Source organism: Ctenocephalides felis, unplaced genomic scaffold (assembly GCF_003426905.1).
Source record: "Ctenocephalides felis isolate EL2017-DRISC unplaced genomic scaffold, ASM342690v1 CF-g0.4_SCAFFOLD_03633, whole genome shotgun sequence".
Classification (NCBI taxonomy): domain Eukaryota; kingdom Metazoa; phylum Arthropoda; class Insecta; order Siphonaptera; family Pulicidae; genus Ctenocephalides; species Ctenocephalides felis.
Window position 1 is genome coordinate 1334 of NW_020539787.1, and position 16147 is coordinate 17480.

Sequence of the window (16147 nt, forward strand, 5' to 3'; positions counted from 1 at the left end):
AAAAGTTACCACGCTTTACGTCCGGATAATTTTAAGTTTTAAAAAAATTACATGTGATTGTTTAAACGGATATATAAGTCGATTTTGAATATATTTGCAAAACTTGCCAAGAATAATTTACAAATATAATTTTTGTAAAATAATCATATACTATATTGCAGCCTTAAATTTTATGTATATTGTTATAATGTACTTCTAGATATAAGTTCCGCATATGAAAAAGCCATGTATTATTTTGTATGCAAAATAAACGAACGACTTTTACAAAAAAGTTTTGTAATATCACAAATTTACAGGTTTATGAAATGAAAAATCCGATGTCAAAGTATATAAGTTTTCAAGTCTTTTACTGATAATATGTAATTATCAAAATTGTTCTTAACTTCCCGAAGGTTTATGTTTTTGCGGGAAGTTCCATTTGCTAATTTATGATTCCTCAACGTTTCAAGTGATTCTGAATCGAATGTGACCAAATTTGGAAAAGTATGTGTGTGTATATGTAAGATGGTTTTGACCTTTCGTCGACGTTTTCTCAAAACAGCTGAACCGATTTAAAAATTTAATAGCCATTCGATGAAACTTGATAAGCACTTGCGTTTGTTAGTTTTTGGATACGATAAGCCGACCAGTTTCTTTAGAATTAGCAGAAAAGTGCAAAAATTCAATATACCACTCAATATTCATATATTCATATACTATACAATATACTAAATAATTAATTTATTGATTTCTTATTGATTCAATTAATTGTTTACACATATCAGAAAGTTCATGCAACTTTCTTGAGGCACAAAATGTCACTTACAACTAGTTAAATTACAAAAACTTCATATTTTATAGCTAATTTATTACAAAATTATATACATATATATTCACTTATACAAGTTATACAGAAAAATCACAGGCAAGATATTTACTATAATAAAATAAACGAACAATTCGTCAATTTACATAGCAAAAAGTATATTTCTCATCTTGAACAACCCTAACACAAATTGTAAAACCTGATGAACGTCTTTACGTTTATAAATAAATCTGAAATACACTTACTCGCCAGCGAGATCATGAAACAAAGTAGATCGCAATTCCATATTACTTACATTACCATGATCATGTACTAATTTGAACATACCAGTGCCGATTGGAGCAGGCATACCCATAATAATTCTTTCTGAAACGCCGTTTATGCAGTCAGTTTGGCCATAATATGCTGCATCAAAAAGATGATCAGCCGTTTTTTCGAACTGAAATCAGGATTAATGTCAGTAAACTAGTATGAAATGTTGGAAAACTTTAAATTGAATAAGTATAAGGTTTTTCGGTAAGTCACTCCGTTTTTTTACCACCAGAATTTAACTATATTTTTTGAACCTAACATCACACTTAAGCCTTATAATTATTATATTATTTGAGAACTTTTAAGGCATGTATGTAAAAAAATATAATCAATTACATGCAGTAGTTTTTGGATGGTGCCACTTTGAATTCGGAAAGAATTAAGCAGCATTTTCGACATATTTTACTCTTTAGCTATAGAAAAGGTAAAAAAAACTGTTCAAGTCTAAATGAAATTGACCAATGTGTACGGAGATGATATGTTGGTAGTACGACAGTGCCAAAATTGGTTTATTAACTTTAATTCCTGGTATTTTGATGTCCAGGATGCACCAAGTCCAAGAAGTACGCTTGAAGCTGATAAAGCCACGAGAAAGATATTAGTTGATGCAAACCGACGAATAACAATACATGAAATCCCATTGAGTAAAAATTTATTAGATTTTACAGTTCATGGTCATTCAAAAGGTCTGGAATTTTCCTCGAAACTCAATGTATGGTTTTCATAGAAGGAAACCTGTGTCGTCGCACTGGCGTATGCAATTCGCCTCTGAAAAGTCTTGAAAATTATCAGGTTTTGAAGCGAATTGTCACTACAAATGTCAAACGGGATATAAAGAATACAATACATGCAATTGCCCATGATGAAAAAACGAGCCTCCTGAAAGCAGGTACAAAGCTGAAAATTGCCAGAAAAAGATGATGCAGTATCTTTGGTAAGATTTTAAAAGAGTTGTTCATTTTTATGCTTTACCAGGATAGCATAACGGTTCATTTGGATAAATGATATACTTCAATAGAAAAGATCAGAATTTATCCACAACAAGGTACAGTCCTTCATCAAAACAACGCAAGACCTCACAAAAGTTTGGACAATCGCCAGAAGCTTTTAAAGCTTGAATGGGACCCAATAACATATTCATCATATTCTCCAGACCTCCCGTCATCGGACCATTATCAGTTCCGGCCACTAAAAAAAATTTTAGGCGGTAAAACCTTCACCTCAAATCAGCATGTCATGATCAGTTTTTTGCCAATAAGGACAAAAAAAAATTATGTTCGCGGATTTATGCTAATACCAGAAATATGAAAAAAGATGTTCGATCAAAACTAATACCAATGCCAATACATAATTTATTAAAGTAATTGTTTATTGTACAAAAATTGCTTGCCAAAATACGAAATAAAAAAACGAAGTTACTCTCCAAACAACCCAATAATTAAAATTTCACATTAAAAATTTTTGTAAATAAAATAAATTAGTTATTTCAGATAATTCTCTTGCGGATGAGTAAATAAAAAGTATTGTACTTACCGAAGCCAAATTGAATACGGACTCTCGAATTTTAGCTAAACCATGTCTAGTAATACCTAAAACTTCTCCTGAACTTGTCATTTGACTAGCCAATAGCTCAATATGTCTGAAAATAATTAAAGTTAAGGAGCATATTAATAAATAGGTTCAAGTAGCAGTTAGCCTTAACAGCAGTTGTGTTAACATGACATGTGTAAATAATATCAATAAGAAGTCAATACATTAATTGATGAGTGATTTTTAAATATACAGAGTTGCTGTAGAGGTTTATATAGTGAGAAACTATTGCAGGTTATTTAATTTGGACCAATTTTCCAAATATGTTAGTTATTTTCGACAAATGATTTGAATATTGCACATTATTGAAAATTATAGAACACACGCGTATTACATACACGAAGTATTTTTTAAAAGTGTGTCCGATTAATTCAAGATTTATTTAATGTTTGTAATTAAACCATTTGTCGTAGCCCTCTAATATTTTACTATATTCTTGAAAACAGGAACTCTACCGCTAAAATTCAACAATAACCGATCTCTACTAAAAACTAATCAGTTCGATTCCCAAATAATATTTTCCAAATAGTTTGCACTTTTCTACTAATTACAAAGAAACGGCTTGGACAATCCTCGCGATAAACGCGAGTCCTTATCAATTTACATCGACTGGCTCTTAAATTTTTGAAATCCGTGAAGCCGTTTTCGAGAAAACTTCTACAAAAGGTGAAACATCGGTTCACATACATAGACACATTTTTTTTCCAAATCAGAGTGACATATATCGTACAGACATAAAAATAGCACATCGGACCTTTATGTAAAAACAAGCTTCCTTCCTTCAATAATATACTAAAACTTTTGTAAAATCTGATAATATATAATATTTCAATTGTGGTATTTAGTTAGTAGTTAAGCAAAAGTATTAAAAATTTTTTTCCTTATTGAATGCATATTTCCAATCCCAAAAATAGTAATAATCTAAAAATATTTGCAAATTGTTATAAGAGATTTACCTAAAATCTACACTAATTCCATGTCCTTCCATGACTTTAGTGATTTCTGTTATAATTGTAGACCTCGCTGCTTCTATTCCCAATGTTGTGTATACTTCATAAACATTATTGGATTTGGTTTTCTTAGCATTTACCCCGTAAGTCGCCATGACCTCTCGTAGACCATACCCTTCGACACAAAGCGTGTATGTTTCAACGAGACCCTGTAAAATAATCAATTCAAGTGGTTTATTATATATATATATATATACATTTTTTTATTTATTTACTGTCGACGTTTCGGAACTAGGTACGTTCCATCTTCAGGACATCTATCATGAAACATAATCTTGATAAGATTTAAGCAAACGATATGTTTAAGAAAAGCAGAAGATGATGTTTTTTTATATAAAATGAATAAAATTGTGGAAAAAATAATGTACAGAAATAATGTTTCTTATATAAAATGAATAAAAATTGTGGAAAAAATAATGTACAGAACTAGGACAATAGAATAAAAATAAAAATGATAAAAAGAAATGAGTGGATTGTATAACAAAATATTAAAAATGTTAAAAAAGTTCACTAAAAAAAATTTTATAAAAAAATGTGATTTTATACAGACAAGGAAACAGAATTTTGTAATTCAAATTTTTTTAAATTATGGCTTTTTTGAGTTTGTTATATATTCCCTCTATGTTATAGGAAGATTATTTGGTAGCAAACTGATTATTGAACGGATGAATTTTTTAAGAAGAACCACTCGACTTAAAATCTGTGTGTATATGTGTGCATGTTGTTTTTATATATCAGGATGTAAATATTTAAATTATTGATCTTAAATGAATGTTGATATTAATTATTTGTCAAAAAGTGAAAAAAATTTAAATAAGAGTCATGTAACAGGATGCTTTTTGGATTCTTTGTTCGAAGCTCTACAAAATATTTACAAATCCAAGACTTCTTTCTAAGAATTTAAATATATATATATATATATATATATATATATATAACAAACCTTTCCATCATCTCTAGCCACTACTGCTCTGGATGTAGAAGGCAAACCTATAACAACAGTTCTAAGTACAACATCCATCAGCCTTTGAAGTTCTATATTTAATTCTGTCGAATGCTTATTCATGTCAGGCCGTACAACAAGTAATGACGGACCATGAATTGTTACATTTCCAGGTTTCAATTTAGCTTCACCAGTACAGAGCCTAAAAATAATATAAATTTCTTTGTCAAAAAAAACAATCAACAGCTTACAGAAAATTAATACATAATGCAAAGACACACATAGGTTCATATAGAACATAGAATTTAATAGTAATTGAATAAATTGTATGAACTAAAATTAGTAAATGCTTACGCATATTTAATAGTATTGGCATCCAATTCTAATCTTAAAATACGAATTCTATCAATGTCTAACCGAATCACCAAATAACACTCATCACCCCTATAAACTTCTTGAATAAATGATGTGATCTATAATAAAACAACAAGATAATGAAAATCTATAATATTCATTAAACAAGCAATAATAAAATATTTATGAAGTAGAAATTTATTACCTCTCCAAGTGTAGTCTTCTCTATCCTACCTTTAACACGAAATGCAAATTCCATATCAGTATTATTATCTAATTCAGCTGATATAACAGGTGTTGAGATCGTTTTACTTGCATTGATTATTTCTAAAATACGAGGTACACCCTATAATAATTAACTATCAATTAAAAGTCATTCTTCAAAACAAACATTTTAAGTAAAATAGCACCAAATAAATGTGTAATAACTATACTTTAAATATTCAAATAAATATGTTAGAAATTTACCTGAGTAATGTTCATAGAAGCAACACCAGCAAAGTGAAAAGTTTTCAATGTCATCTGTGTACCAGGTTCACCTATACTCTGGGCAGCCAGTGCACCTATAGCTGTTCCTGGCTCAATTTTAGCACGCAAGAATTTGACTTTACACGTTTCCATAAATACTTTTAATTGCCCTACAAAATAATAGAGAACTCAAGATTCAACTACTTCAAAAATCTTGGTACGGAACCCAAAAAAAATTACACAAAATGTGTACACATTATGAAAATCTCTATAAAATATCTGATAATTTGATGTGCAAAGTCCAGTAAACATTTTTGACCGCCAAATGACTTTTTAAATTATTTTTACTGAGCGTCCATAACCGCTAGACCTGCCTTCCCAAAAATTTAATCAGTTCATCTTGTCAATACAAGTAAAATATTTTTTAAATTATTAAAATCGGCTCCATTTTCTTAAAAACTGAGTTACTCTTTTTGCCCGTTATCTTCGGAACGGCCAGACATGCCTTTCGCCAAAAACTAATCAGGACGTCTCCTTATCGATACGAATCGAATGTTTTTTGAATTATTCAAATCAGATCGGTGCCCCGAAATCGTCGACGAAAATTTGTATCCACGCGCACACACACACACACATACATACATACATACACACATACACACATACACATACACACATACATACATACATACATACATACATACATACATACAAACACACATCCATTTGTTCTAAGGTATGCCAAAATATTCAGAAACCGAAAGATATATAAAAGCGTACAACGTAAAAAACTTATAGAAACGTAAAGATATATAAAAATGTTCATTTTCGATTTTTTTGCGATTACTATAACTTGCCCTACAGGAAGTTAATAAAAGTTTTATCTGCTGTTTGATATGGCTTCGACTCTAAGACGTTGTGTGCATAATTCAGATAGTTTTTGTTACATCTGTGATTAATATGTTTTCGACAAATACCGGAACCCTATGTCTAACTGCGTAAAAATATAGTATTTCAACAACTTTAAAACTGAATTGCGCAATGAAGATAAAACGTGGGTGGTTCATACTATGTGAAAAAATTACGCAGTGTGCTTAAATTATTATCCAGAAGAAAAAAGAAACGCTATAATTTTAATGCCCCCATCATTTAGAAAAAAACCTCAGAATCACTATGACGATTGTTTCTTCTGTGTGGTAAATACCAATGAAAGAAATTCAGACAATAGAAGCAAATGGGCATAAACCACAACTACAATGGTATTGAGCTAATGATGAACAACCTAGAACATGAACAACTCCTGCTTACCAAATAATGGATGCAGAAACCAAAGTTAAAAGAGAAGACAGGAGGAATTAAAAACTGATAAATTTGATGTAATTGATTTGAATTCATCACCCGCACTCTTATTCAGAACGGTTTTTGTAAAATTTTGGAGATATTAGCAAAGAGCAGGGTGAGAGAATCCACCAAGACATCAGGACTTTGGAGGAGCGATAATAAGGAAAATGGGATATCCACATGATGGCTGACAAATGTTAAAGCTTATGACAAAATCAGTCAAGCCTTGTACTGACTCAAAAATAATATGAAAAGTCTTTTGAAAGCATGAAATGAAATATGTTGGTTTTTTATTGTAATTTGAGGTAAAACTTTCATATTGTCATGTCTCAAAAACTAGAGCTGTTAGCAAATTTCTGTTACTGTTTTCGGAACCATCATAACATCACGAGAAAAATCTTTAGTGTCGTAACATGTTATATATCAATATTAACCCTTTTCGGTCGTTCGTCCACTCTCAGCGACCACACAACGAACTATACGAATCGTCATCTGCAAGCATTCATACAGCATGCAGTGATTAGAAAACATTACTTTTATACAATAACAATTCTAGATAAATGTATTGAATAAAAATATATCTGAAGTTGGCAAAACAATTATCAAATGTTGTTTACAAGCTGCGTGTTCTGTTCAATCGACGGAAAATAATTGCGAGTACTATGATACCGATCTCAAAATTTAATTCGTCTGTAAAGAGTTAATTGTGCAGTAGCGATTTACCCACGCAAATATATCCAGGATTATTTTAACGTTTAAAATCTTGACTATACATTAACTGTGATTGTACAGTTGTTGAATACAATGTTGAATTTACGTTATTTTTATTTTTACAAAATAGTATTTACTTTCATAACCATGGGTTAAAGAAAAAGCTATGTCTCATAAATAAAAGCGTAAAATTACCGAAAAATTTAAGGATGGCCAGAACACGAGCACATCAGCATCCTAGTTATGTAGCACATCATAGATATGCTGCAAACAGGAAAAAACAATAATTCATTAATAAAAAGTGAATCTGTTTTTAATATTCAAAAAAATTTATAAATAACGCAGTGCTGGAACGAATTAAAGGCATTTCAATGTACAGTCAACCCTCGGTTAACGCGGCAAGTTCGTACCGTGCAGTATGGAAAACGTACTATGAGAGACTCAGAGTTAGTACAAATCGCACCATTTTTATCGTGCTATATGGAGACTAAGAAATACATCTTGAAGTAAGAGTAATACGGACGAAATGGCATGTATGACATAGACAACTCTCATTCAAAAACTGGCGCGACGCAGTAGTCAGTTCAAACGTGTTCTTAGACAGCTTTTATATAATCAGGCATGTTTAAAAGATAGAAGTCGATAACAAAACTTACATTAATACCCTTTTGATATCAAGTCCCTATAATCACTCATAGGTTGCGCAAGGAACGTATGGGCTGTTGAACAAAAACCGTGCAATAGGAAGTCCGTGTAGTCGAAAGGATGTCGGATTTTTAGCTCCGCGTAATATGGGAACCGTGCACACAAAGTGCCGTGTTAACCCTATTTATATGGAAAAAATTGTTCCGAGATACGAGTGTAATTATAGAACGAATTAAACTCGTATGTCGGAGTATCACAGTAAATAGAATCACCTTTAGTTAACCTCTCCAATTCTCTAGTGACTATTAAATTAAGACCATACTTTTGTTGAATTTTTTGTACGTTTTCTGCAACGTCATGGACAAATGCTAGTTGTTCTTTTTTAAAATCTTCACTTAAACAATCATAATCTGAACTGCTAATAAGTTCTTTATAATAATCTAATATTTCATTGTATCTTAGTGTTGGTTCATCTCTACATGGATTTCTGGCTTTAACATCTTCCAGAACTCTACTCAGATCAACAGGTCTGTCCTTTCCTGAAAAAAATTAATTAAACTAAAATTCATAGTAATATAAAAGTGACAAGATAATAGAAAATTATCCTTATTAACATGCCAAAGAAAATATATATATTTTTGACAAAAAATATGATTTGTTAATTCTTCAGTTTTAACATCCAACATATATTTTCGTTAATTCTTCAGTTTAACATATAAATTAGAAAAAAGTATGTGTGGGTATCATCAATAAAGAGGTGTAATTTGCATTATTACTTTAAGGCAAGATGCATAAACCTGATATGTGTAATAATAGACTTAATCAACCAAAATTGAGATTTAGCTATTTAGATGAAATAACAATTTGTTTCTAAAATAAAGTTTTCTCTTTCACTAAGAACAAAATATTGCCATTTTCAATTGATACCTCTCAAACATATTCGTGAGTGTTTTAATTCTATTATTTATAGTGCACAAAGAAGTGCTTATATGTACTAAAATAATAAGCGCCTACAATTCTACATTTTAATAAATCTATATCATTCAACCAATTTTCGTAGAACTGTTTAGTGTTCAGTGCATAAATTTTATCGCCATATTAAATTTATTAAAAACGCCAAAACAATTTTTAATTCCATAAACTCTTAGAAAAGATACAATTTATCACTCCAAGGCCAGGACTTCGATCCAATAGATTAATCTGTGCAGCAAAATCCTCAAAAAAGTACGTGCATAATAGCTCTTTAAATAGACTAGCCAAAGAAGTCAATGAGTATTGCGGCAGTTTGAACTTTTTCGATATGCGTCAACAAAGTTTTGAGGCTAACATAAAGAAAAAACTTAAACACCACAATATTTTGTGCAACTAATTATTTCACCAAAGTCATATTATTTAACCAAAGTATTATTTTATGTTACTTAATTATCATAGTTTTTTATAAAGTCTAAGTGTATGTATGTGTATGTATTTATGTACTTATATGTGAATGTGCATATATGCGTATGTATGTATATGTATGCGTATTATATGAGTATATATGTATGTATATCTGTACGTAAGTAGATGTGTATGTATGTGTATATGTATGTATGTATATATATATATATATATATATATATATATGTGTTTATATATATGTGTGTGCATATGTATATAGATATAAATATATAAGTTATGAATTAGCAAACAATATTATAAAACTGTATAAAGCCGATTGGCGTATAAATAAATAAATAAATAAATAAATAAATAAATAAATAAATTATTTTGTAAATTTTTTTTTTTATAATTTCAATGAAATGGCTTGGCCGGTCGTTTTGCAAACCTAATCGCGGCTCTTCCTTATCGAGTTTAATCCAATAGTTTTTTTGAATTTTGAATTTTTAATTTTTAAAATCGATTCAGAATTGCGAGCTAAAACGTGAACGAAAATGTTTTCACTTTTTTGCTAATTACAAAGAAACGGCTTGGCCGATCATTGCGCTAATCAACGCGAATTCTTATTGGGATACATCGAATGACTTAAATTTTTGAAATCAGTAAACGGCTGAGTTTATTAGAAAATGTGACCGAAAACAAAATTAAATAGCACATTTTTTGAGAAACAAGTTAAAAATGTATTTAATGGAATCTATTACCTTTCAAAAAAACAAAAAAGAAACAGTAATTTAACTCAGAGTGATAAATCGAAGCAAAGGCCTACACAATGCATATTGTCTATATACCCGTACACCCGTACATACAGTCAAGCGGACGTGGCCTGTAAGCGACACTCGTAGCGAAAAGGTTAACAATGTAAAATAAAAGTTATCCAAAAACAAGTTTTTTAAATATTTCTCCAGTTTTAAGACTTAAGAAGGTAACTTTTACCTTCCATATAAACTGGATCCAATCCATCTCCTCCATAAATAAATTCCACTACTTGACCAACAGCATTTCGAACAGTGTTATCATAATGTACCACTATATCTTCTAAACATTTAACCAAACGTCTCTGAAGATAACCCGTCTCAGCTGTTTTGACAGCAGTATCAACAAGACCTATTTGAAATACAATACTATTATTAAATCAATAAGCTATTAGTCAATAAATGAAAAGCTATATTAACTATACAGCTGTATGAAAATATTCATGTCAATGTGTCTTCTAAATATTCATGTTATTGTGGTTTCTGAAGAATACATGGTTTAGCAAACTATTACATATTCTATTCTATCTAAATATGAATATTTGATTATAAATTTGATACTTTTTTTTAAAAAAAATAATAAATGATATTAATCAAGTACATTTTGCAGCAATTACCTTCTCTGCCAGCCATAGTGTGAAAGAAGAACTCTGTCGGAGTAAGACCAGAAAAGAAACTATTTTCCACAAAACCTCTAGAAGCTGGATTTTTTGAAAATTTCTCAAAATGAGGTAACGCACGATCTTCAAAACCATTTGGAACTCGCTTTCCATTTATGGCCTGTTGACCTACGCAAGCTATCATCTGAGATATGTTGATATTGGATCCTATAAATATAAAATAATATCAACTAAAGTATTTATTGTATGTCTCATATCGTTTTCCAAATATATTGTAACCCCGACATACGAGTGACCTGATATACGAGTGACCTTACATACGAGTGTATCGAGATATGAGCCCCCGAAGGAGCAGTTCATTTGTTTTGACATACCAGCAAAATTCGAGATACGAACTTTGCGCAAGTTAGAGTTTTCTTTAAAAATGTTAATGACAAAATGTAATTATGAAAAATGTTGTCAGTTGTAACAATTATTTTACAGTTAGTCATTATATATTAATATTCATTGCGCAGTAACGATTTAAACACGCGAATATGTCAAGAAATATTTTGATATTCAAAATTTTAACTATATATTTAAAGTGATTACATTGTTATTAATCTTCAGTTCGCATCTTTTGCTTTTTGTGCATTTACAAAATATTATTTACTTTTGAAACCACAGGTCCAAAAAAAAGGGCTATGACTCTTGAATAAAGTGTGAAATTATTGAAAAATATGAGGATGTACGATAGAAATACATCATAGATATGTACTGTCTTTAAACAGAAGGAGTTGATAAAGGGTATAACTTCAGCTATGATGCTTACAATAATTTATAAACGTTTATAGATAAAAACCACACGGGTTCGAGCATGAGAATTGTTCAATGAATTATGTCTAACACATTACCACAAGATTGTGAACGGACAGAAAAAATCAATAAATCAATAAATAGTAAATTTGATTTTAATATTCAAAAAACGTAACAGAAACCACAATGCTGGAATGAATGAATGACATATCAATGTACTTATATGAAAAAAAAAGCTTTGAGATACGAGCGATTCGACATACAAGCGTGCTTACACAACAAATTAAACTCGTATGTACCACTGAATACCAAAACCGCCGAAGCAGAATTATTTTTTCCGTTAAAAAGTATAATTTCAAGAGATTAAATAATAGAGACATTTAGATCAATAAAAACTATAAAACTTCTATTGCATATATTTTCACATTTTGAATACCTTTGGAACCAGATTGTGCCATAATAAGTGGGGCATTTGTCGGTGGCAATTCAGCAAAACAGGCTTTAGCAGCTGTTTCTCTTATTGATGACAATTCCTTCAACATCATTGATTCCAATGTTTCCTCAGCAGTACAACCAGGCTGACATGTCAAAGTACCTGAAATAAATTTATCAGTAGCAAAAAATTGTAGAAGTATGTAGAAGTACATAAAAAAAATAATTTCATTAACAAAAAAAAACTAGATTAACACCTTTTTTCATCTCAGCTATATATTCGTCGCATTTTTTATATCCTTGCTCTAGTAACATATTTTTGAGTTCAATAAGTCTGGCACTAGGTGTTACATCGCTAATGCCAAAACTGAATCCACGATTCATCAAGAAGTAAGAAGCTAGCCTGGCCAACCGCCACATAGCTTTACAAGCAACTTCTTCACCCCAATCTCGCAATAGAATGTAAAATATTGAATTCTTAGTGCCAGAGCCTAAAGTTTTCTTATCCATCGATCCACAAAGTAATTCTGAGTTTCTAAAATATTGCAAAACATTTTGATTTGCATAAAAACATCATATAAAAGAAAAAAATTGCAAAAATTGATTGTTAATAAATTTATGATACCTTATAATTACGAAAGAATCACGAACACACAAGTCTTTATTTTTTGTGTAATTTCTTCCACTAGTGACAAGATTTGCCATAACTGGGCATTCTTTATTAGGTTTCAACAATAGACTAAATATTTGTTTTCCTGTAAATAATCTTCGAGGTTTCAATATGGCTGGCTCAGGTAAATCAATTTGCAATGTTGCATCTGGTCCAGCAAGAAAGCATGCTGCCAATTGCATAGCCTGCTCATGAGTCAAGAATTCATCTCTTTGTGTTAAAAGATAACCACCTAATTGAAAACCAAGAAAAATTATGATCAATATATATAATTAACAAATTTGGTTTTAATGTATTTTAACCCTTTGCCGAACAATAATGGTTAATAAATTTGTATGTTTAAATGGCAAACTGAATGATTACAACTACTATTAACATTATGGTTTTTCAAAAATCACCTGTGATAAAATCTTGTGTTGCTGCAATTGTTAACTCTCCATTTCTGGGTGTTACTAAGTTTGATGTATTTCCCATTAGGACAAGGGCCTCCGCTCTTGCTTCTTCAGTTTGTGGAAGATGCAAATTCATTTCGTCGCCATCAAAATCAGCATTATAAGGAGTGCAAACACATTCATTAAATCTAAAAGTTCTCTGGGGTTGAACTTTGGCTCTGTGACACATAATACTTAATTTGTGCAAACTAGGTTGCCGGTTAAATAATACCTGAGAGTTAAAACAAAAATTAATATTAAATTTAATATGCTTAGCGAAATATTAAATAGCTAATTCTATGGAATAATGTTATACTGATACACAGTAGATTAACCAAACAGTAATTCATTAACGAATTAATATTTTAAGAAAACAGTTAACCACTGGCTATTAACTTTCCGAAGAAAAAGTTTGTTTTCACAAAAATCGGAATTGCTAATTATATGTTTTCTCGACGTTTCGAGTCATTTTGAATCGTTTGAGATTAAATTTGCAAAAAGTATGGATAGGTTTATGTGAGCCGATTTGACCTTTTATCGACGTTTGCTCAAAAACGGCTGTAACAATTTTAAAAGTTCGTCATTCAATGTAACCCGACAAAGACTCGCGTTTACCAATTTTGAGCGACGACCGGCTTAACAAGCAAAAATCAGGACCGATTTATAAAATCCCACAACTATTAGAAATTTATCATTTGGAAATCATGCTGATTCATTTTTGGCAAAGATCCCTCGGGCAGTTCGTTCGTAATTGATTGTTAAAAATATTTTTTGCGATTTTAATAAAATTTTCTACAGCGTAATAAAATTCATGGCCAATGAACATACTGAAATATTATAGGCCTATGACAAGTGGTTTAATCATAATTAAAGTTTAGATTAATGAGCCGCGCTTTTACAAACTACACCGTGTATGTATTACGTATTACCAAGTGTTCGTTTTTGAATATTTTGTGATATTTAAACTATTTGTCAAAAACACCTAACATGTATAAATATTTGACAAAATTGAATACTTCGAATTCGTTTACTTAAAAATCACTCGAAATCATTTTTCAACATTTTAAGTAATTAATTGTTTGTTCATAAATACTCAACTGATATCATAAACAATTATCAGACAAATTAATATGCAATACTAAAAATATAAACTAGTGCATGGGTGCATGGCATCGTGCCTTAAGGCAAATTTCTGCAGCTTCCCGTACCGTAATAAAAAATCTTGGTACGGAACCCAAAAAAAAATTACACAAAATATGTACACGTTATCAAAATCTCTATAAAATATCTGACAATTTGATGTACATATGTCCAATAAACATTTTTGACCGCCAAATGATATTTTTTTCAACTTATTTTTATTGAGAGTCCATAACCGCTTGGCCTGCCTTCCCAAAAATTCAATCAGTTTTTCATCTTGTCAATATAAGTAAAATGTTTTTTGGATTATTAAAATCGGACGCTCCATTCTCTTAAAAACTGAGTTACCGTTTTTGGCACTTTTTGCCCCATATTTTCGGAACAGCTAAAACTGCATTCGCCAAAAACGAACCAGTACGTCTCCTTATCAATACAAATCGAATGTCTTTTGCATTATTCAAATCGGTTGATCGGTGTTCCCGAAATCGTCAAAAAATTTGTATCCGCACACACATACACACACGCACACACACACACACAACATATATACACACACACATACATACATCCATTTTTTCTAAGGTATGCCAAATATTCAGAAACCTTTGAAACGTAAAGATATATAAAAAATTTTCATTTTCGATTTTTTTGCAAAATACCCTACGGGAAGTAAATAATAATGTTAATTTTTTATATCAATTCTAAATTTTTGGTTTATTGTAAAATTAAAAGTATTTTGGTAAAATTAAAAGTACTTTTGGAAACAGCTCTACGCCCCACTTGCAAACGGGCTCACAGGTTGACCATAGAATATATAATTTCTCTATAAATAAATAAATATTTTTTTCATAACTAAAACACTTACCAATTCTCCATCCATAGATGTCTTTCAACTGTACATCCGCATTGTAGTTATTGAGCAATTTTTGCACGATTTCCGTATGTATTGCAAAAATTTTTTGAAATCGATGCCTTTCTGTTGTACATAGTTTGCTTCCAGGATGTACATCTGGACCCTTTTTCACGAGTTGTTTCATTCTTTGCAAATTAGCAGGATGTACTCGTTCAGGATATGTCAATAACTTTTGCCACATATACAGGAAACCCCAACCTTTAAATAATATATATTAAATATAGACAAATAAATAAAATGTACATTCATATTACAATTTTTCTTCTGTCAATTAGGTTAAATAAATAAATAAACTACATTTTTAAACTGTTAAACAAAGTGACTAGTAACATTAACAATATAAGACCCAAACAAAAAAAACGATTTCTAAATTTCTAAAATATGTTATTGATTGTGACGCTATCTCACCTGGTGAATTTGTAAATTCGGATCTCTGAGAAATCACAGTTCTTGCTGAAAAACAACACGTTTTCCAGAAAGATTACCTCGAAATCGACCTTGCTTTCCTTTCAATCTCTGAACTAAACCTTTTGATGATTTTTTTGGTTGCATTCCTAATGGTACACCAGTAACTTCACTATTAAAATAGAGAGCACAGTGGATTTGCAAAAAATCCCAATCCTCTTGAATCAATTCTACTTTACCAACCCGTTAGCATGTGTTTTTTTTATCACTTCATTTATTTAAAGGATTTCTGACAGCTTCATAGTTAGATCATCTTCAGTCCTAAAATATTCTTATAATTAATAAATATTCTTAATTATGTATATTACATAAT

The 16147-nt window shown here is 30.5% G+C and overlaps 1 pseudogene; it reads right to left on the reverse strand.

The window, feature by feature from the left end:
• Nucleotides 1-1021: 1021 nt before the first annotated feature.
• On the reverse strand, nt 1022-16095 carry LOC113390809 (annotated as a pseudogene).
• Nucleotides 16096-16147: the final 52 nt, after the last annotated feature.